The 23,350-nt window shown below is 35.4% G+C and overlaps 1 long non-coding RNA gene across 1 annotated transcript; it reads right to left on the reverse strand.

The window, feature by feature from the left end:
- Positions 1-5,739: 5,739 nt before the first annotated feature.
- On the reverse strand, positions 5,740-9,983 carry LOC113287261. Its single transcript, XR_003329904.1, has 2 exons — positions 8,494-9,983; positions 5,740-7,493 (listed from the first exon to the last, which is right to left on the reverse strand). It is a non-coding gene; the product is annotated as an uncharacterized LOC113287261 (long non-coding RNA).
- Positions 9,984-23,350: the final 13,367 nt, after the last annotated feature.

Here is a 23,350-nt window from a genome sequence, read left to right on the forward strand (position 1 = left end):
AAAATGTTATGTGAAACCTTCATGCTTAACTCTTATAGGTTATACAAGTTCGTATGGATTTGTAAGATCCTTTCGGTTTGTTCCTGCTTATTCATTTCTTTGTCGTTTTTACGATAAAAGGGGGAGAAATATATGGAGTAAATAAGTGATTTATGGTCACTAGGAAGTGATATATATATATATATATATATATATGCTTAAACGTTATATCTAGCGAAAGAGTAAATCATAGACTAAGGGGGATAAACATATCATCTTGTTGTGTAGTATTTCATACAACAAAAGAGGAATAACAAAGATGTTCGGATTGAATATATACCTAGCTTTCCTTTAGAGGGAATAAAGCTTTTGTTATTCAAATGTCAACAACAACATTTATTTTTTTGAATATGTGTAGGATATTGTGTTGTTGAAACTTGAAATCAAGCGTATGAAGAATGGGTTATTTTCTAATTCATTTATCTTCATATGTATTAGAGTTTTGTCAGTAAAATTGACGAAGGGGGAGATTGTTAGAGCATTGCTCAGTTGAATCCACCAAGCGATGGTATTTCAAGTTTGATTGTCATATTTTAGTATCAAAACTCAATTAGAGTCGCTTGATTAAATGTACTAGAGTCAACTTCGTTTAGGTTAGTCTAGAAAGTTTAGGAATGTTGAAACATACAAGTATTACCTTGAAGACTTAAAGAACGTGAAGTCATATCGACTACAACGAAGACATCATCCTTCCACTTGAGGTTAGTGATACTAACTTGACTTGTTTTCATTCCTGTCGTTGCTTTCAAAGTATAACGTTATCAAGTCATTTAAGATTGAAAACATAACATGCGAGGTTATATTTAGTACTCTAGTGTATTAGACTTGATCATTTTACTATGATCAAAGTTTCAAGGAAGAATATTTGATTAAGAAGTATAACGTTTATCTTTTGAACTTCGTAAATGCGATATCGACATAATGTATATAACTTGTTACTTGATTGTGTATTAGATATAGATGTGACTTCATCTTAGGAAACTATGTTTGTTTGCATATGTTTAAAGGAAGTACATATATGAAAATTGTTTCATAATTGAAAATAAATCAATAGGCGTTTTGGACCGGGTTTCATTGAAGATCTATTGGATGACCAATTAGAACCTAGGTAAGAACTTTGGTAGAAACGATCTTGACTTATGTTGAGAGTTATTGTAGAACCAATTTTTACCTAGTTTGGGATATATGGCAGAACCGATCTTAACTTATGTTGAGAGTCTTGGTAAAACTGATCCTTACCTATATTAGGATACATGGTATAACCGATCCTAGCTTTTGTTGGGAGTCTTGGTAGAACCGATCACTTACCTATATTGGGAGTCATGGTAGAACCTATCCTAGATATTGTTGGGAGTCATGGTAGAACCAATCCCTACCTATATTTGGAGACTTGGTAGAACCGATCTTAACCTATATTAGGAGTCATGGTAGAACCGGTCCCAAGAGCAAAATCTATCATTTACATTCACATATTAAGAATCATTTAAAAATAACATTTTCGATCATATGCTTTTGATTTTCCAGCAATCAAAACATACCTCTTGGAAAATTATATTAGTTGAGTGCTAAACTAATATTAGATATTTTCTAATGAGAGACTTCGGAATTACATGTTGGATATTAGTTGGAAATATGAAAACCGAAATTGGGTACTTATTGCATATTGAGAATATTTTTGGTTTTGGAATTTCCTTGTTGTCCAAACAACCTTGGTCTATAAATATTTGAGTTTGCATTTGTTGCAAACTATCCTAAGAGCCAGGCAAACTTCATTCGTGTTGTTTATGGTGGAGCCGTCTATCCGGAGAGGAAAGTACCCTAATTAGGCGAAATCTCTTGCAATCGCTCGTTTAAAGAATGTTGTGGGATCAGGAAGCTCTACGAGTACCGTTGGTGGGAAACTAGATAATTGCATTGTTATTTTAGTTTTCGATTATTGATTTGATTGACTAACGGTTGTTGAAACTTTGATTGCATCCAGTTTGATTATTCTTGAGAGCCTTCTTTTATGACATAAGGGTCGCTCAAACTAGATCAAAGTATTGACGAGATCTTTACAACTGTTTTAGATCTAAAGGCAAGTTGTGATCATCCATTGTTAGCAGACTCCGTTCTATGTGTGATCGATCATAAATGGATTCAAGTTTGTGTTGTGCATGTATAATATAAGGCAATTGAAGATTTGAAGACAAAAAAAAATTCTTATTGGTTTCGTGTGTTGTGATTTTTGCACACATCTTGATCAGCTTCGATCCAACTAGATCTTTTTTATATTTGATAGACTTGTAATTATCTAGTTGATTAGATCGACATCTCTTTATATTTCTCTTTTAAGATCTATTTACATTGATTTGCTAATCCAGATCTAATTACTTCGGTAATAAGGATCTTGATTGATCAAAACCAGAAAAAGGAGTTTACTTGTTAACGGAAGAGCCTTTGTCATACTCAACATATCTTTATCTTAAATATTGAATAGAGTGGTCACCAAAAAACTTTGTTCCTTTACTGTTTGGAAGATGATGACGAGGTGTCAAACTCGCAAATAATATTTTCTACTTCTCTTTACACTAGCAAGTAGTATAATGAAAGCAGATTCGTCCCAAGGGAGGTATGGAGCAAAATTTGTTATGAAATTACTCTTAGCAAAGATGATTGTGTTGTAGAAATTCTGAAGATCACAAAGTTGTATTCAAATATGAGATGAAATTGATTAAGGATTCATTCTAGACGACAGAATATAAACCAAATAGATATATAACTAAGTTCTTTGCATTATCTCGTTACTAACAACCCTAGAATAATTAGTACGCTCAACTATTCCGTTACCTCCTAAGTTCACCGGCTACGGAAGCGCTCGACTACCGGATTTTACTTGCCAAGTTTCCTAGAAGTACGCTTACTAGGTGTGACTTAAATAAATGTTTTAAGGTTTATGAGATAAGATTGTTCCTAGTGATGAACTCAAAAGCTTGAATCACCTAATAGTGTCAATTTCTACATACGTGTACTTAAAAAAGTCCCATCATCAATACCCATATATTGCTACTTATGTTTATCTTTCTAGACAATTACGGGTCGAAGAATTCAAAACTAGCAATAAGACTATGAATCAACTATTTAATTTCGAACTTAAACAATTGACAACCAATCCATAAACATTATTGGCATAGTAGAAATCAAACAATAACGAAAATAATGGCAAAAGAAGAAAAATAAAATAAAAAATATTTGCATGAAGAGGCTTTGTTGGACATGGATGAAGAAAAAAAGATTTTTTTTTTTGCAAGGACGGACGGTGTAAAAAAAAAACAACAACAAAACAACAGCTATATAATATGAAGATCTCAAAGGAATGAGTTTCATATTTTACCTCATGCTCCCCTGGTTACGTATGAGATATAGTGAAGCATCACTCGAAGAACATCACTTATCAAGCTCTCAATGCATGAATAGTTGTGATATTTAACAACCATCTAAAGACGTAGATCACGATTCGACATCATCATCATTATTGGAACATCAATTGGAGTATATTCATATAGAATTTACCGATCTATGCACAAAGATCTATATTTCACAGAAGAAATATGCTAGCTTTTTCCGAACTGGGAAGTTATACAACAACTACAGTACGAGAAGAAAGTTACCATCATTCTGGCATCTACGACCTCAAATCACAAGCGAAGACTCAAGTCTTGTACTCATCGCAAGCAAAAAATTTCACCAAGTTTTGCGTCAATGCAACCACGAACTCTTGTCTCAAAAATGAGATACATTATCAGTGCAACAGCTGCAAAAAAAAAAGAAAAAAGAGTTGTGTGCTGCAAGCAAGAAGACCTGTTACAGCAGCAAACACATAACTTGAAACTCATGATATAATCATCAAGCATCGTTCATATTCGACTACGGAAAACTCTCGCCCAACAACACCAACGCAACCTTGTTCGCAAGCAGACTACATAATTGTTTCAACACGTAGCTTGGGGGCGTCAGAGCACAACTATGAAGCAATTGATCCAGGACACTCTTCTTAATCCACCAACAAGTTGTGAATTAAGAGGGGGCGATGTTTGGACCACATAAATATGGAATGGGCTTAATAAGGTATTCGGCCCATTAGCCTTAAACAAAAATCTTGGTTCATGGGTTGAAACCCAAGCCCATAACCAAATCTGTTAGCCTTTATTAAAGGTGACTACAGTCAATGTATCTTCAAAGGGGATGAATCTGTTTAACCCAAGAAGTCAGAATTAATCTAGATATATATTTAGTCCAAATACATTTTTAATCTGGTCACCCTAAAAGGAGGGAATGATAAAGGTTAATTGTTGGACCAAATACATTTCTAAATGTATAGATACATAATTCTGATTTTTAGTAATGATGAACCTGGAAGGGATTTGGTCCTGGTACATCATCAAAATGAATGCAGACAGGTAATTGACTGGATGAATACCCTCTATACCTATAAATAGAGGAGGAATTTCAGCAGTAAACGTACACAATTCTAATCCTTTTCTCTCCACCAAAACCTGTTTAGAGCTCCTTACTCATTGAGGCATCGGAGTGTCCTTGCAGGTACCCCCTCCTTTTCTTCATTCATCAAAAGTATTAGAAAGCCAAGAGCATTAAAGAGCTGAGTAGGATCTTTTCCATCATCAAGAACGTATCACGAGGAAAAGTTGTGGATCATTTCAACGGTCTATAAATCATCCATCAGGTATTAATCTTACGCCATACAACGGTTAAGATTATATCATTTCAGGAGTGTTGTAGGAACATTTCTGTACAAATCTGGCAAATTCCAAGTCTCTTCTCGAACATTACCATCTCAAACTCCTCTCTGTACAAATCTGGCATAGGTGCAAAGAGGAGTTTGAGATGGTAATGTTGAAGAGACCTGTGTATTTTACGCCATCCAAAAGATGTTGTAGCAAAAATGTTCCTACAACACTCCTCGAGATTTGTATAGAAATGATATAATCTTAACCGTTGGATGGCGTAAGATTAATACCTGATGGATGATTTGTAGACCGTTTAAATGATCCACAACTTTTCCTCGTGATACGTTCTTGATGATGGAAAAGATTCTACTCAGCTCTTCAATGCTCTTGGCTTTCTAATACTCTTGATGAATGAAGAAAAGGAGGGGGTACCTGCAAGGACACTCCGATGCCTCAATGAGTAAGGAGCTCTAAACAGGTTTTGGTGGAGAGAAAAGGATTAGAATTGTGTACGTTTACTGCTGAAATTCCTCCTCTATTTATAGGTATAGAGGGTATTCATCCAGTCAATTACCTGTCTGCATTCATTTTGATGATGTACCAGGACCAAATCCCCTCCAGGTTCATCATTACTAAAAATCAGAATTATGTATCTATACATTTAGAAATGTATTTGGTCCAACAATTAACCTTTATCATTCCCTCCTTTTAGGGTGACCAGATTAATAATGTATAAATTGGACTAAATATATATCTAGATTAATTCTGACTTCTTGGGTTGAACAGATTCATCCCCTTTCAAGATACATTGAATGTAGTCACCTTTAATAAAGGCTATCAGATTTGGTTATGGGCTTGGGTTTCAACCCATGAACCAAGATTTCTGTTTAAGGCTAATGAGTCGAATATCTTATTAAGCCCATTCCATATTTATGTGGTCCAAACATCTTGTTTTACCAATTGTGCAAGGTATAGTAAAATTGTCGGGGTCTTTCAATTTAGGTGGGAGTTTCTTTTGAATATGCCGAAGCACTCTCCCCCACACTCATTACCTCATTACCGGTCAATTTGTACTTGTTAGTGCACAATTCCTTCAAGAACTTTGCATAGCAAGGAACCTGCCTTATCGCCTCAATTAATGGAATGTTCACTTCGATCTTCTTGAAGATTTCCCAAATCTCTTTGTCCAACGTCTCCTTCTTAGAATTTGCAAACCTGGTAGGAAAAGGTGGAGGAGTAGCATAAGTAGAAACAAGAGGTTTAGAGTTATAATTCGTTACTGAATCATCTTTAGGGACTGCTTCGTCCACTTCTTTCTCTAAATCACGTTCATGGGACTCCGGTGATGTTGCCGGTTCTCTACTTGTTTCCCACTTCACAACTCAATAGCATTGACAGTCTCCCTAGGATTCAATGGTTGTGAGAGAAGTTTTCCAGCTGCTTGTGCCTTGAGTTGATTCATATCATTAGCCAATTGACTAACTTGGTTTTTCACATCTCTCATAGCCATCTCGGATTTCTGCTGGAATTGGTTAAACCCTTGCATTGTCTTTGAAATCTCTTGCATACTTTGCATCATAAGAGTAAACTTTTCATCCACACTTGTACCTTGAGTTTCTTGTTGTAGTCTTTGCATGAATTGGTACTCTCCTTGTTGATTGAAAGTAGGATTTGCTGCATCTTGCTTGTTGGCGTAGCTGAAATTAGGATGATCACGCCAACCTGGATTGTATGTGTTGTTGTATGGATCATACCTCGGCCTTTGCTGATTTTGGTACATAGCATTAGCTTGCTCAACTTCTTCGGTGTATGATGGTATTACAGCCGTTGCTATTTGTTGCATCATCCTCTCCATGTTACATTCTATGTTCCAAATGTGACGAATCGTCAACTTCATTCACTTTCCTTACCATTTGCTCATCCCTAGTGTAGAATTGTTGAGTGTTTGCAGCTATGTTCTCTAACAAGCTTGTAGCTTTAGCAATGGTCTTGTTGGTGAGTGCACCACCACTTGCGGCATCGATCAAATTTCTATCATTAGAAAGCAACCCCTCGTAGAAGTATTAAATAATAAGTTGATCGCTGATCTGGTGTTGTGGACAACTAGCTAGAAGTTTCTTGTACCGCTCCCAATACTCATAAAGAGTCTCTCCGGATACTTGCCTAATACCACAAATCTCCTTCGGGTTACTGCTGCTTTTGATGCCGGAAATACTTCTCAAGGAATAACTTCTTCATCTCATTCCATGTGGTTATACTCCCAGGAGGTAAGCAAAAGAACCATTCTCCTGCAGCATATATAAGTGAGAAAGGAAAAGTTGTCATCATAGCCATATCGGCATCTGCAGTTGCATGCTTCAAACTAGTTACAACATGATGGAATTGTTGCAAGTGACGATTAGGATCTTCTCCCGCTAAACCTCTGAATTTGGGCAGCAAGTGAATCAATTACAGCTTCAACTCAATGGTTCCATTCAGCTGAATACATAAAGGCTGCTGGTCAAGGTTTGGAGAAGTGAGTTCCTTGAGTGTTCTTGGAGCAGGTGGTCGACCTCCCATTGTGTTGTCTTCCTCTTTGTCCGAGTCCGAGAATTCACTTGGTGAAGAACTAGGAGGAAGTGGAGTATTCACTGCTCGAAACAAGTCTTTTATTAAAGTGCCCGAACGAAGACGTATACCAATTGGACTTGGTATGCCCTCTCCACGCATTCACCAAAGAAATAGTACCTGAAAATCAGATTCTAAGAGATGGAATAAGTTAACTGAAATTGAAACCAAAAGCAAAAATATAAACTAAGAATAAAAATAACAACTAAACTTGCCACTGCCTCTCCGGCAGCGGCGCCAATTTTGACGAGGTGTCAAACTCGCAAATAATATTTTCTACTTCTCTTTACACTAGCAAGTAGTATAATTGAAAACAGATTCGTCCCAAGGGAGGTATGGAGCAAAAGTTGTTATGAAATTACTCTTAGAAAAGATGATTGTGTTGTAGAAATTATGAAAATCACAAAGTTGTATTCAAATATGAGATGAAATTGATTAAGGATTCATTCTAGACCACGGAATATAAACCAAATCGACATATAACTACGTTCTTTACATTATCTCGTTACTAACAACCCTAAAATAATTAGTACGCTCAACTATTCCGTTACCTCCTAGTTCACCGGCTACGGAAGCGCTCGATTACCGGATTCTACTTGCCAAGTTTCCTAGAAGTACGCTTACTAGGTGTGACTTAAACAAATGCTTTAAGGTTTATGAGATAAGATTGTTCCTAGTGATGAACTCAAAAGCTTGAATCACCTAATAGTGTCAATTTCTACATACGGGTACTTAACAAAGTTCCATCATCAATACCCATATATTGCTATTTGTGTTTATCTTTCTAGACAATTACGGGTCGAAGAATTCAAAACTAGCAATAAGACTATATATCAACTATTTAATTTCGAACTTAAAAAATTGACAAACAATCCATAAACATTATTGGCATAGTAAAAATCAAACAATAACGAAAATAATCGCAAAAGAAGAAGCTATTGCATATCGATTATAAGTTGATACAATCGCAAAAGAAGAAGCTATTGCATATCGATTATAAGTTGATACTCCGAATCGCCCCTAATCAAAGATAAGTTCAGCTGCTCATAATAAAATTGTTCTCAACAATAAAATGAATGGTTTAAAGATTGTTTAAAAGAAAGGAAAGTTGAGGATAAACCAGACAGCAAACCAGGGTTTTTGTTGCTTTAAGCTTTCTCAGGACTGTTCTCAAGCACTAATGGTGATAAGAAGATAGCTCTTTTGCTCTAACCTGCGCCTCCCCTTTTATATCTTCTCGTCTCTGCTATATCAACTTGGATAGACGCCACACAAGTCTCAGTCTTCATAAACCCTACATGCCTTTAGTTCTCAGCCCTTTTAGCTTTAATATTTGACCCACAATATCCATAGGAATGGACACACAAACCCTATCCTTAACAGCCCCTGAAATCACCTCAAACCCATCGACACAGTCCATAATTCAGTCACGGTAAACACCCAGAGTCCCAGCTGTTTTCTCCGCATCAAAATCTGATCCTAGCCATTGCCGAACACTCATCAGACAGACACCAAACCGTTAACAGACCATGATTCGGCCACTGCAACCACAACATCAGGTCCTTCTCATACTGACAAGAATTATTGGCAGGCTACACTGCTTTCTCACTTCCAGAACTCCTCTCCAACATTACCATCTCAAACTCCTCTTTGCACCTATGCCAGATTCCAAGTCTCTTCTCGAACAACTCACATTAGTCACTGCCAAATACACAGCGCCCTCTTCAACAGAGTTTCAATAAACTCCATCAGACTGCCACAAGAGTGTTGATACAATTTCAGTTCAAAACCCTGTAAAAATAAACCCACCAATTTAGTTGAGCAGCAACATTTGTTGTGACTGATTAGCATCTCGAACCCAGTTCACAAATCAACTCCAGGCTTCAGCCAACACCACCAAACATCAATATTTCTCTGTCATGTTCTTTCATGCTCAAATATCTCTCAAAACCCATTGTAGATGTCTCACAACTCTTGGCAGATGAACATCAAAACCCTTCTGAAACCTTCATTCCAGCAGCACAAACCTTCCTCCATTACTCCACCAGTTCTGTCATCACCGACTCCATCTCAAACCCTGTAAAACAATCACACAGATTCGATAAAAGCAGCATCATATTTCAGCTGGAATTGAGCTCAGAACTTGACCCATTCTCCTCCAATTCTAACCACCTCGCCTCTGTTAACGAATTCAGCTCATACCCAAATCTTCCAAGCAAAATCAGATCCAAGTCGAATACAATTCAGCCCCAAAACCAGCAGCAGATTCGAGCTCATATATTCTTCATTCTTCTCAGCAGAAACTACTTCAATCCCTCTTCTTAATCGCCGTAACCGACAGTATCAGATCCCCAAATCCTGCTCGTTTCAGGTTCACAAATTTGCCCCAAATTTCCATAATTTCGAGCCAACAGACCACTTCCATTTCTTCCCGTTATTGGCTGTAAGAAGAGCTCTTGAACCCATGGTGAACAGCTACCAAATTCACGGCTAGATCGATTACAAACATGATGAGAGTTGGATGAAACGAGAAGAGAAATGTCTGTTGCGAACTAAGAGAGAAATGGTGTTCACCTGGTTGCACAAATTGGTTTCTAAGGAGACCTACTAATTTTTCTCCTTTTCAGTTGCACATGTGCAACATTCTTGTGTTGAAACACATAACCAGCAATGTTCTGAGAACCGACCCGGACAACGAACCGGAAAACTTACTGGGTCAAGGGTCATTGATCCAACCAGTGGTTCACTAAGTCAGTTCATATAAAATAAAAATATTACTAATATATCGGTTAATTTCGTGTGGGCTTAAAAAGAAGGTTCATTTGGTGTGGGCTTGAAAAAAACAGATAGTAATTGATTAGCTTATGCACCCCACGTGTTTGCAAGGGATTTATGGGTATTTCATCCTAACATTATTTAAAAAGCAACCCTAGATATCAAAAGCGTCTTCCACTTTCTAAACAGTAAACATCCATTTCAGTCCGCCTCCATGGTTCCCTCTCAAATCTCAATCTTTATGCTTATTTCCTCTTTGATCTTTTATTTCTCAACATGATTTCTACCAAATAGCAAATGACAACGGTTTAAATCAATCTTTCCATCAATATATTTCCTTTTCTCCTATTCCAGCAACACTAAATTAATTGACCGCACTATTTCTTTCTCCTTTATTAAGTCGAGATACATCATTCATATCTCAATTGATTTTGATTTCGACGATGGACATTTAGTTTTTGTGGACGCATGAAACACCCGGATGAACCGGCTAAAAACCCAACTGGGTCAGCTGATTCACTAGTTGAACCGTCTGGGTTATCCGGTTTACTGGGTTTTTCAGTATATTAGTGGGTCATAGATAAGTCGGATCGGTTTTCTTATTGTTTCATCGGTTTACCGGTTGAACCCGTCGGTCCGGTCCGGTTCTTAAAACACCGATAACCAGTGACAAGCCCATGACTTAATCTTCCAACCCAGTTGCTTGTAGGCCAAATAGTATGTGGTTGTATTGCCTTGGGCCCTGAATGCATAGTTGTTGAAAATCAGCGTCATCTCCTGGTTCCCTGCCACCAACGTCCTTGGTCTCCATTTTATTGGCATGGCGCTTTTGCTCTTCTTTGAATTTTTTCACCAACAACAGCCGTCTTTTATTTCTCAAATCCAGTTCTTTCCTTCAATTTCTACACATCACTAAAGTTGTCATGCTTTTCAGACAAAATTTGCATCACTAAAGCTGACATGTTTTTCAACCAGAGATGAAGAAATAAAATCAAGTAATGAGAAATAGTTCGCCTCCACAACAGTTGCACATGAAATGACACTTTTGCGTTGTTTCTTCTTCTTTTGTTCCAAATGACTCCAAAGTACCTAAACACTCAAAAGCAAACATAAGATACATAATTTACAAGAAAACTTAGCAAATAAAACATCAACAATAGATAAATATTAAGGTGTTTTAGACACCTATCAGATGATCAAAAAAAGTTGAATGCGTAAGACTTTACATCATTAAAGCAACTCAAGATAGTGATTTCTGTCTTGGGATTCACGTGCATGACCAGACGATCGTAGACGCAGGGATACTGAGGGAACTAAGTAACTAGGGGTAGATTACTTGGTATCAACTATACGAAATTGACTTTGTACTTTATATAGCGGCTTAATTCTGAGAGTATTCAAAAGTGGACTAGGTCCCGGAGTTTTTCTACATTTGCGGTTTCCTCGTTAACAAAATTTTATTGTGTCGTTTACTTTATTTCCCAATTATAATTGTTTTATTATAATAAAGCCAATAACACTTGTACGCTAAATCATAATCACTTGATATTGATCCTATAGTAAATACATTTAGGACCGTAACTATTATCAAGTGAATACCATTTTGTTACGTTGTCTCGACTTTGTCCATTGAAAATCACACTTGGTATCAGACTTATATGTTGAAACGAAAAGATTTTGGTGTACTTGGGTACCCTCATCATTTTACTTTGTCTCCCCATGGTCTTACTAGCTTTACTTCTTTACAATATCTATATAATTGTGGACTAATATTCTGTAGTTTTTAATATTTATCTTTAGTATACAATATCTTAATGGGTGCTGATGTATTACTTATCGGGGAAGTTGTGGAAGATGGTATCGTTTATAATTTTTAAAGTTGTGGAATCTCAAAAAGATGGAGAATGTTGTGGTAGATTTTTCATTTGCTTATACTTACTTAGTACCAGCTAATGCAACCCAGTCACACGAGCTTGCTATTTTACTATTGTAGTCATCAATGAGATTCTCTCCTCTTTTTGCATTTTGATAATTGAAATGCTTTCTGATCTTCTTGATGTCTTTATCGGAAATTCCTTAGAGTCTTTGGAACGATAAAGCTGGAAAACAACTGGTGTCGTGGCCAGTTATGAAAATTGAAAGGTTGCGTAAAGAGCGGGTTGATCTTCTACATAAGGAGCTTAATGTAGACTTGATACTGGAAGTGTCTGGTGTAGCGACCACATAATTGAGTTATTTATCTATTTAGCTATGGTTTTGATAAACCAGTTACATGGAGCACCACACATAAGGTAGGATCTGTATAGAACCTTAAGTTATGAATCCAACTGGCTTTGTTTATAATTTGACGTTATTGCAGGTTGTGGAATTCATCTCAATCCTCTGTCAGAATGTGGTATTCTTGAGATAAGTCCATTAAATATTTCGGACGAAATTCAGATGGATGATTCACAAAAAGTTGGTTTGTAATTTTTCATATACATCATCGAAGAGACTGATTTGTATTGGAAGGTTGGTAGTTGAGTTTTGCTTAGCAGAAATTATGCTTCAAAGGACATTAATTTTGGGGTTGGTGCTCGGGAAGCAATGATGCAAGGTGTTAAACATTTTTCTATTGCAGTGAAGGTCACAACAGGGCCTTAAGTATGAAATCTTGTTTTTTTGGGAAAACACTAACAATTTGTGAACTCAAAACTAATATATGCACGTGGATTCCACTGTAACGTTGAAGGTATTAGGATATAGAAGATAGTGATATATTTTTGTGTATAGTGTTGATGGAGATCATTATTCATAAGATTGGTTGTCTATGTATAATTTTATTCATGGATTAATGGTTTTCATGTGCAGGTTCTTCATACTGCTAGACCACGAAACATCTCAAGCAGGGTTGTGGGTTGTGTTTGAACATATGCAGTCTGATTTTTAAACATGGCATTGGCTAAACGTTGGATTTTTGCGCATTTGTTTTGAATAATATTAGGGATTGCAAGATTACATGAGCTTCCTCTGGAGGAATTTTATAAGCAAGGTTTTGAGTTTTGTGTTAATTATTGCATCAGAAGCAGGAATTGGAAATAAAATCTGCAAGATATTGACAGGGCAACGTTGAGTATCATGTTGCATTGGGCGTTGATTATTGGGCAAACCAGGTATATTGCTTCTAAGTAAATAGGTGTCGCGCCCGTGCTTTGCACGGGATCAGATTGGTTCTCACCGAGACTATTAAAGTAAATATCCTAGTAGTTGATTTCGAATTTAGTTAATCTCTTATGATTTTAGAACTAATTATTATTGGAGCACGGTTCCATCTCATCGGCTAAATCCTCGATTCATCGGTCCTTTGAATTCAATTGGGTTGCCTGCTTGCCGATTTTGCAATACCGCCTTCATTCCTGAAGATTTGATTTTGTTGCTGCTTTAGGGGTTTTGGATTTCGTTGGATATTCCAAGGCTTGAGTATTCTTCAATAACCTACCCCGCCTAGGTTTCATATCTGATTTTGAGAGGTAACCTTTCAGATCCATAACCTCTTAATCTCCTCATTAGAGAAGTCCAAGATTTAATTGTGGCTTCTATCCATATTCGTTTAATCTCATACCTTGATGCTATACATAATCATTAAGCTTTAGTTAGGCCATGTTATGCCCAACGACTACTGATTTTTATTGATGTTTTCTTTAAACTCTGCGTACATATATCAGATTGAACCAAAAATCTCGTTTTTATTTCTTTAAAACTTGATTTTCAATGCCCTGTTTTTCCTTTGGTTTAGGTTGTAATCAATCTTAGCTTTTGTGTTTGACTCTCTACTTAGTTTTATTGGGCTAGTGAAGCACCCTGTTTGTGTCTTATTTTCTCCTAATGTTCTTGTTTGATTGTTGAAAGACATGTATCTCTCACCACCAGATTAAGTTCAGTCTTACTTGGTTAGTTGTGTTGGTGGTTTCCTTTAATTTCATTTTGTTTTAATCTGAATGCCTTGTGTCTTTTGATTGGTGCTGTTTTGTGTAATGTGTTTTGGATTTCTGTCTTGATTGCGAAAGTTTAGTTGTTCCCCTCTGTTTGTTGTCGTCTACTCAGGATTTGTTGCTTTCCTGGTAGGTGTTTTTTCTGATCTAGTGTAGGTCCTTTGGAAGTTTTTTTAACGGGGTTTATCTTTTCTAGTCTCTGGGATAACATTGTTGCACCTCAACCTTTGAAACATCAATCTAGCATCATTGTCTTTCATGCTCAGCATTTTACAGTTTATGCACCTTATTTCGAGATTCGCAGCCAAAGCATTCCATCTCCCATCCTTATCTAGATTGGAATTTTAGCCTGCAACCTCCCAATTTCACTTATCTCAAGTTTGGATAATTGTCAGTATTGGTGCATAACTTTTGAACTAGTAGCAAACCAAGGAATGTATTGCAACACCATGTCTACTTTATATATCAAAACAGCAAGCACAAACCCAATTTGATATGCAAATGGGCTGATCAATCAATCACCTTTTGTTGTTATTTTCTGTCAGTTTCTTTGTACTTTACCTCTCAGCATAGTTCAAGTGTACTTTACCTTTCAGCATAGTTCAAGTGTAGGTCGAGTTTGATGAAAAAAAAAAGGTATAGGTCGAGTCTGTATTTCCTTTCGCTGATTTTTTTCAGTTTAATAACTTAGTAACTACTTAGCAGTAGTAGTTTGTTATTAGCTTATTAGTTGTATTTCTGTTTGTTTTCTGGTTTTAGTATAGTAACAATTGTAATAGAACTACTAGCTTTTACTAAATCCTCGGATCAGAAGATTGAATACTACCTGCAGCACATTCACGGCTATAAACTCAGGTTGAAGATATGACTAATGTTGGAGAACAAGAAGACAGATTGTTTATTATCTCGGATCACTTGCATCGACACCCATCACCAACACCCAAGTTTCTATGGACTCAGACATGTCCATCAACAGTACAGCTTTTCTTGTGGAAAGCATTCGTCAAAGGCCTATGGACCCTTGACAACCTCATCCAACTCCACCCCTCCATTTGCAACACCTATCCACGATGCAAGCCTAATCCTGAGATTGATTCTCATATTCTGCTTCTCTATCATGTTATTGTAATTTTTGTATTTGAATCTTCGGGTATTAACCCTCTTGTAATGATCTGGTAGTAGTTCAATAAATATCATGCTTCAAAAAAAGAAATGGCCTCAAATTTGAAGATTGTTGAGTTTAATTTACTGCAGAAATAATACCTGCATGAAAATACACACAGATTCATACTTCAAAACATGAACATCATATCAACGACTTTCCATGATCAAATCAGTTCAATTTTTCAATCCCAATACAGAAAGTACATAGTTTCAAAAGGGACAAATTGAATTTACTCAAAAAAATATATATTCCACCGTGTATTTAGGTACTTTACATATCTGGATTTTCTGGTAGCTACATTTCAATCATACTAAAAAATACTGGATTCGTTATTGTTTTTTTGCATGTCTGCAAAAAATAACCTTTGAACCTTGGTCAACAAAGATGAAGCAAAAAGAAATTAAAAATGAGCTAGGATCTAGCAAGTACAAAAATGGAATATATTTAAAGAGTAATTTACTTCTGAAAATCACAGATAAAAAGTCCTATCACATTTTAATCAATCATCACCAAAATTGTGTATTTAAAATCGTATTTATCTAACAAAAACCCTTGATAGACCATAGAGTCTAGAGTGATAGAACCTAATCTAGTGACCCCATATACTACGCAATCATGTGCAAGTTACCAAGATCATCCAAAGAATGAGTTGAAACTAATGTGAGAACTACTACTTGATGAGACGGATCGAAATGTGGATGCATAGGGAATTTTGAGTGACAAATTTCAAAGGAGAAACCTATATTCTCCTGAGAAATATTGAGGCTGAGCACATGGATAAAAAGAATCATTTCTCTTGAAGCTATCAAGCAAAGTAGAATGCAGTTATCGCGGTGAAAATAGAAAATTGAGATCAAGCACTTGTACGCAACATACCATTTAGTTTCTTTAGATTTTCATTTTTCATATAAAGAAAGTGCAGGTCTATCCTCCTAATTATCTCTATCAAGGTACGACCATAGAAGTTAATTAAGATGAAATAAGCTTAAGAAATTAGCATTACCAACTAATGCTCAATGAAGTGATGACGTACAAAAAGTTAAAACTATTATAATGGGAGCGAGTGAACTTTATAATATCCATTGATCTACTTGGAATATTCCATAGATCTAAAAATTTAAAAAAATGTCAAGCTATTACCATAGACAACTAACATTATGCCGGGCAAGACCCTTTTTCCTCCAAGGTCGTTGATTAGTTACCAGGAAATTTCATGAAGTAAATGATCAAAAAGAAAATCACGAAGAGTAATATTTTGTTTCGATATATAATGGAACAAACTGCCCTGAATATCACATAGTCAATGTTTAGATCTTATAATCCTCCATCCATACCAGATAACCCAAAATAAAGTTGATCCATGATTGATGCTCCCGTTCCATCCATTCAAGGGAAGAATAACTTTTCGTACAAACCGCAAGTAGCATCAACAACACCATAAAGAAGAAACACCACGAGCTATTTTTATACCTTGTTGTAGCCTCTTTTTCAAGATTCTAGTTCATTTATACGAATAAAAACAACGTGTTAGAACTGAACAGTACAATATCTAAAATACAACTAATCAAATATTGATGCGCCCGTAAGATAGACAAAATTGAATAATGCAGATCAATACATGCACTAACCCATGTGCAACATGTATTGGCATGCAGCATCAACGTACTAAGACTCTTATCCTACCACAATAATCTAAATATCATCTACAAAATCTTATATGACAAACCTAGCTGTGAATCAACATTAAACTCTGAGACGAACAATACAAAACAGCCGACATTAATCACATAATTAATTTCTGAGAATAAAACAAAAGAGTTATCAGAGATAGTAATAGGTTGTAAACGTTATCAGAGAGAGTAATAGATATTGCAGTTTAGGGTTTGGTGTGCAGATCAGTGGCATTAGTAGAGGGAATTGTTTTGATAACTGAGACGCAAGTTTCGTTAATTTTTAGGTGTCAAGTGGTATGAAAAAACTTGAGTTTCCTATTGGCCGAAATATTTTTGGTGGGGCCAGAAGCTCTAGAAAAACGGCTTGATTCAGCTTTTAACCACAACAGAGGAAAATCACCTGAAATCATTATTATTATTAGTTTGTCACCCATGCGATGCACGGGTCTGTTTTCCTTTTCTTATGATTCATTTTTTAAAATAATTTTTCACTAAAGCAAATATATTATTATAGTGAAAACTACCAGAATTTTTTTTTAGGACATTAAATAATAAGCTCATAAACCTAAAACTAACAAAAAAAATAACTAAGAAAATCAACAATGCAATTAAAGGTATTTAGGTTTATAATCCACCATTTTTGAAGACTACAACCCCTGCTTCATAAATTAACTAAAAGTGGTGAATCTTATAAGGTTTTAATTGTTCTCTAAATTTTGATATACTTTACATTTTTTAAGCTCAACCTTTTGTTCTAGATTTATATGTTTCTTGCTTCTTTTGATTTACCAATCATTATGCGTCTTTATTTCATCAACAAAAATGTCGTCATATATTATATATTCAAATAAATCTCACTCAGACGCTTAATTTTATATAAATTCATTTATCTAATAATGCCATGAAATTTTCTTGGTGTTTTATTAGGATAAATTATACTGAGCCGTGATTTTCTTTAATATCTAAATGACCTTCTTTTGATTTCTTTCTCTTTACGGAAACCTGAAATATTTTCACATGGTAATGATCAAACATAAAGAGAGTATGCATGGTACTTGTAAATTTATTTATATTAAAGAGAGTGCAAGCTTTCTCTGGCAATAAAAATAAAGATTCAAATTAAGTTATCAGAATGAGTGTGTGCACGTATGTATATATGTGTACTTTGAAATTATAGGATGAAACCCTAAATGACCAGAAGAATCCTCGAACCAATTTTACCTAAAGAAGGTAAGAGTACAACTAAATTATGATCATGTATTATATACAGTGACGGACCTGTGACTGCGCTAACTGGGGCTTTAGCCCCGGTCGCCTCCTCGGTCCACAAGCCTAATTTTTCTCTGTTTTGCCAAATTTTAGGTTAATCATGTGTATTATCCCGGGTCTAAAATGAAAAATCCGTCCTCCTGGATCCGTCCCTGATTATATATCAAATTATAGAAATTCTGTGTATATTATAGAAATTCATTGGGTGTACATATGGATGTGTATCCAAAAAAAACATCAAATTATATATACGTCGCGTGACTCTATGGCCTGAAAATGGTAGGTTCAGTTGTACATGGAGTCAGTTTATTAGTGCCTGTAAATTAAAATGGCCAAAATTGCCTTGAATTAAATCAGTGTGTCTGCTTCGGTGAATACATTGTGTTCTTGTCACTTATTTATACAATTATTATGTGAGTGCGCGTGAATTTTGGTATACCGAAGAGAGTTGTTTCAATTTCAGCGGTATTCATTAACACGAGGAACATTCGTCCTGATGTTTCCATTGTCTGTGTACTGGCAGCTAACTATTTTATTTAGTACAATCCAACCTCAATAAACGAATGTTAGATAAATGAATAGATTTTTCCGGTCCCTACTCAGGCTAAAGTGATAAATGAATAACCTCGCTTAGTGCATTGATGAATTAAAAAAAGTGAATCTTTAAAGTTCCTATAAAATATTAAAAAATAATCACGAAATTTCATACAATATATATATATATATATATTATTGTAGGGCCTACGGTCCATAGATATGCGGCCCAGCTAGATATCTAGGGTCTTCCTTCTACATGTATATAAAGGACATTGTTCCATGTAACCCTAACCGATGATCAGTAAGAAACTCTTCCTCTTTCTCTATATTCTCATCTTTATCACTACAAAACGTCATCATCACGAGCTCTTCCCTGAGTGAACATTTTTTTTTTGGATTTCATTGAGCAATCGAACAAACCTACGATTGGCCTTATACTTCTCAATCGATCGAATCAAATGATCTGGAATTTTGTTAAAGAATGAAGATCAATATCTGTTGGCCTCGTAATTAGCCAAATACACTGTGTCGGAGGTAATACCTTAAAAATCTTCCTTGTTTTGATTTGTTCCGATTCCTGTTTCTATTCATAAGGACCGTAAGGTATATACCGACTCGATTTTTTTTTCGTTCTGTGAATCATGCGAAAGGGGTTGGGTGAGTTATTTTCATGATGTTTTACCATGTATGATCATTTGGTATGAGACTGAATATATGAATACCATGATTTGACAAACTATTCTGATTGGTTGATCTGATTTAATTTAGGCTTTATTTACTGGACATAGTATCATACTGTTAGACTTAATTATTACAACACTTGTTTCTTTCTCCTATAAATTCCCCATATGTTAATTAACCTTTAAGTGGTCCATATTTGTATGAATCATAATATGTAGTGATGTTTGATACTTTGAGATTCTATGGTATTTTGTGAGTCATCTTTTCTTTGATTTAAGTGATGATTCGTTTTTAGCATTTGGCTTGATTGGATTTTTGATCTATGATAAGTATGCCATAATTGATTTTGATATTATGATTGTGATTCTTGTCCTATTATAATCTTGTACTGTTTATTTCATTTTTTGGAAAATGCTATGAAAATTTCAACTGTGTGACGATTGGTATCCAGCATCCCATGAAGGCTTGTATGTTCCCATGGTGATTGATTGTGTATGGTCGATGCTTGAAATCACAAGCTAATGCACTGTCTGTTTGGCTCTCTATCATGATTATTTGTTTTATCTGTTTTGTGATCATGTACATATACTGTCTTCTCCTCCTTACCAACTCCCATCTATTGTCCTCCCCTTTTCTGTTTATGCGTCTTAAACGGACGTCTATGCCAATTTATCATACAGAAGTTTTAACCCATGTTTCTGTGTAAAGGAAAATTATTTTCTTTTTCGGTCTTTGTCATGATTTGATTTTGATGTACTCCACTGTTCGTCTTACACTGTTTCTTCACTGTTTAATCTCTTACATGTTTTAAAAAGTAATTGATTGTTTTCAGTATACTAGTTCTTTGACTGTGTAAATCTAGACTATTACCCGAAAAGGATGATTTTCTTTCATTGCTCTGTATGTGTATTAACCTACTGAAAATCAATCAAGGGATTTTAACGTCCGACTTTGTACCATCTAAAATCTTTGAGTTTGTAACCATGTGGTAATTGCTATCAGTTACTTTTATTGTTATTATGATTTTGCAGCCTATGCTCTGTACTGCTATACATTTCCATATTCTTTATTTGTAAATTTTAATAACGTATGTACTATGTAGAATGTTATGAATTTGACACTAACTGGTTAAGATCAACAGCGTTTCATTGAGTTGACTTTGACCTTTGGAACCATTTAAAAATAAAAAAATTTGGTTTCCAAATTTTTTGGCCATTAAGAAGTTCGGTATTGGAGTTTTGTTTTCTTTTCAAAATGAATTATTTTGAAATTTGGTACTGGAATTTCGGTTCTATTTAAAATGATGTCTTTTGTCCAATTGGTTGAACTGACTCGACTCAAAAATAACATTTTGGATTCAAAAGTACTTGAGACCATTATTGTGTTTTTGATATGGAAATTATTTTGTTTATCAACAACGAATATATTCCTTCATAAAGCGTTTTGCGAATGACAAAGCACTGTCTAAAAGGAGGAGATATATATACCTTATATGCATTCAAATTGTTGTGGAAGAACTTACAAAAGGGATATGAGTCGGAAATTATTCTTTCTATTTTCCTACTCCATCAAAGATTCTAATGAACCAGTATCTATTGAAGTATGGCAACATGAAATTCACTATCTTTAGTAATCAACCTAAAGTACATGGTTGACATGTGTAGGGAGATTCTCTAGGCCTATTGAGATAAAAAAATTTCTCAAATTAAGCTAAATATAGCAAAATTGAAAATGGAAAGGGTTAGACGTAATGACTCATAGAAAGCATGAGAAAAGGGAAAATGTAATTCTAGCTTCCATCATAAATGAAAGAGTTGGAAATGCACCTGGTCATAAGTATTGGTATATACAATGTAATGTGTGTATCATAGTAGCAACCAATTTTCACATCAACTTTAATGGCAACAAGAACTTTGCCGGGTCAATCGACTATCTTATTGAGTTGAACGAGATCCAATGTCTGAACTTATGGAATGAAAACACGATACATAAATTCTCTAAAGCACTTGAGATATATTTGGTGAGACGTAATATATATTAAATCTAAAGTACTTGAGTTGAATCCCACTTTTATTACGTAACAAGGCCACACCACTTATTAAAACTCCCAAGACCCAAGTGTCTAACTCATAGTTGTGTTTCTTCCACTAGCTTAGGGAATTTAAATTAGTTGTTGAACTATTTTCTTATAATGTGACTAAGAGAATTAGATCATCGAGCGCAGCACTGCTCAAATTTTTTGTCGAGATGGAACACAGACTAAAGTCACATATGCTCTATATGTATTAAGAGCTAATCACATCTTGTTAAATTACAAAGTGGATATCATGTGGAAACTCACAGTGATGAGAATGTAATTTATTGCATCTTTTGTAGTCTCTAAGGTATTTGGAAGAAAACATATTTTAGAGATGAGTCAATCTAGTGAAATGTAAATCACTATAGTGTTTGGATTATTGAATCCATATTGATTCCGACGATGAAATGTTGGGAATTGACTCATACATACTTTGACATAACCATAAAGACACTTTGGTTGTGACATGATGTTTCATTTTGAAAGGACTCATACGTACATCGTTGTGTTTGAGTGGACGAGACAACGGGAAAAATATTGACATAATGCGAAGTAACGACATATCTCTCAATAAGTGTTTTCTAAAGTACCAGATGCACAAGCCTTCCCCCCCCCCCCCCCCCCCCATTATGCTTTTAAATAAGAGAGCATATCACTCATTTTACAAAGTCTTCAGTAAAGCAGGATCGAGACCATTTAGGAACGGAGGTTGGCTGGAGTGAGATGGTTTGAACACTTGAATATAACCGCTGGCCAATTACAAGGTACATTTTTAGGTGTGTTGTTCGATTATGAATTAATTGAATGGTTGTTAAGTTTTCACTGTGATTCAGCTCCCAAGGTTACCATGGATTTGTTGAAAGGGAATTGCTGAATAGAATCGTGAGCATGGCGCCCGAACCAGCACGTACTTGGAAAAACAACTTCGACGAGGAATTGAACGCATTGAAGAGTGTCCAATTAATTACAACATCATCTGGATTCAAATTAATAAGTTCTATTGAAAAATGGGAATGGTAAGACAAAGCAATATCATATTGCTACCTCAATGTAATGTTTTTAATAACTGCATGTTTTTCATCATCTCTTTTCACGTCGTATCGAAGAAGGTACTCTCACGCTTTAGGGTTTAGAATCTCCTCCTCAAAGTTCTGAGTCTTCTTTAGTCTTCTTATAGTAAAGGACAAAAAAAGTTCCAAGTCTTATAGTAAGGGTCAAAAAGAAATTTTGACGGTTAGAGTTTTTCTCTGCACTTGATAAAATTCACGTCAAAGGCACACCTTGTAGAGCAAATAACCATGCTAGCGAATTCTGTTTTACACCTATATCATAGGGAGTTCTAATTATTGGTTCATCCACTTTACATTTATGAGGTATCAGGGTATCGCCAGGTTTAAAAATCTCAGAGTTTATCTTAATTTTTTGGTGGTTAATATGGTAAAATCCCAGAAATTATCTTAATTTTTTGGTGGTTAATATGGTGTTTGCTTAATTATATATTAGGTTTAAAAATTAAACTTTGCTTGGATGTTATGTATTGGTGAAGCTAATTATTTTTTTTTCAAAATTTTTGGTGTTTCAGATTTCTTATCAGATAGTGTGGATTGATATGCAACACTTTAATGCATATCAATCCACTAGCATTTTAATTTAATCTATTGATTAGCAATGGTGATTTATTCTCTTTATGGCATATGCAGCACTTTAATGCTTGATTTTCCGGCTGTTTAGGAACCATACTAAGAAAGTTTTTTAAACCATGGATCTGTGGCACAATGGTAGCGCATCTGACTTCATGTCAGAAGGTTACATGTTTGATTCACGTCAGG

The sequence above is a fragment of the Papaver somniferum genome, chromosome 6 (assembly GCF_003573695.1).
Source record: "Papaver somniferum cultivar HN1 chromosome 6, ASM357369v1, whole genome shotgun sequence".
NCBI classification, from domain to species: Eukaryota; Viridiplantae; Streptophyta; class Magnoliopsida; order Ranunculales; family Papaveraceae; genus Papaver; species Papaver somniferum.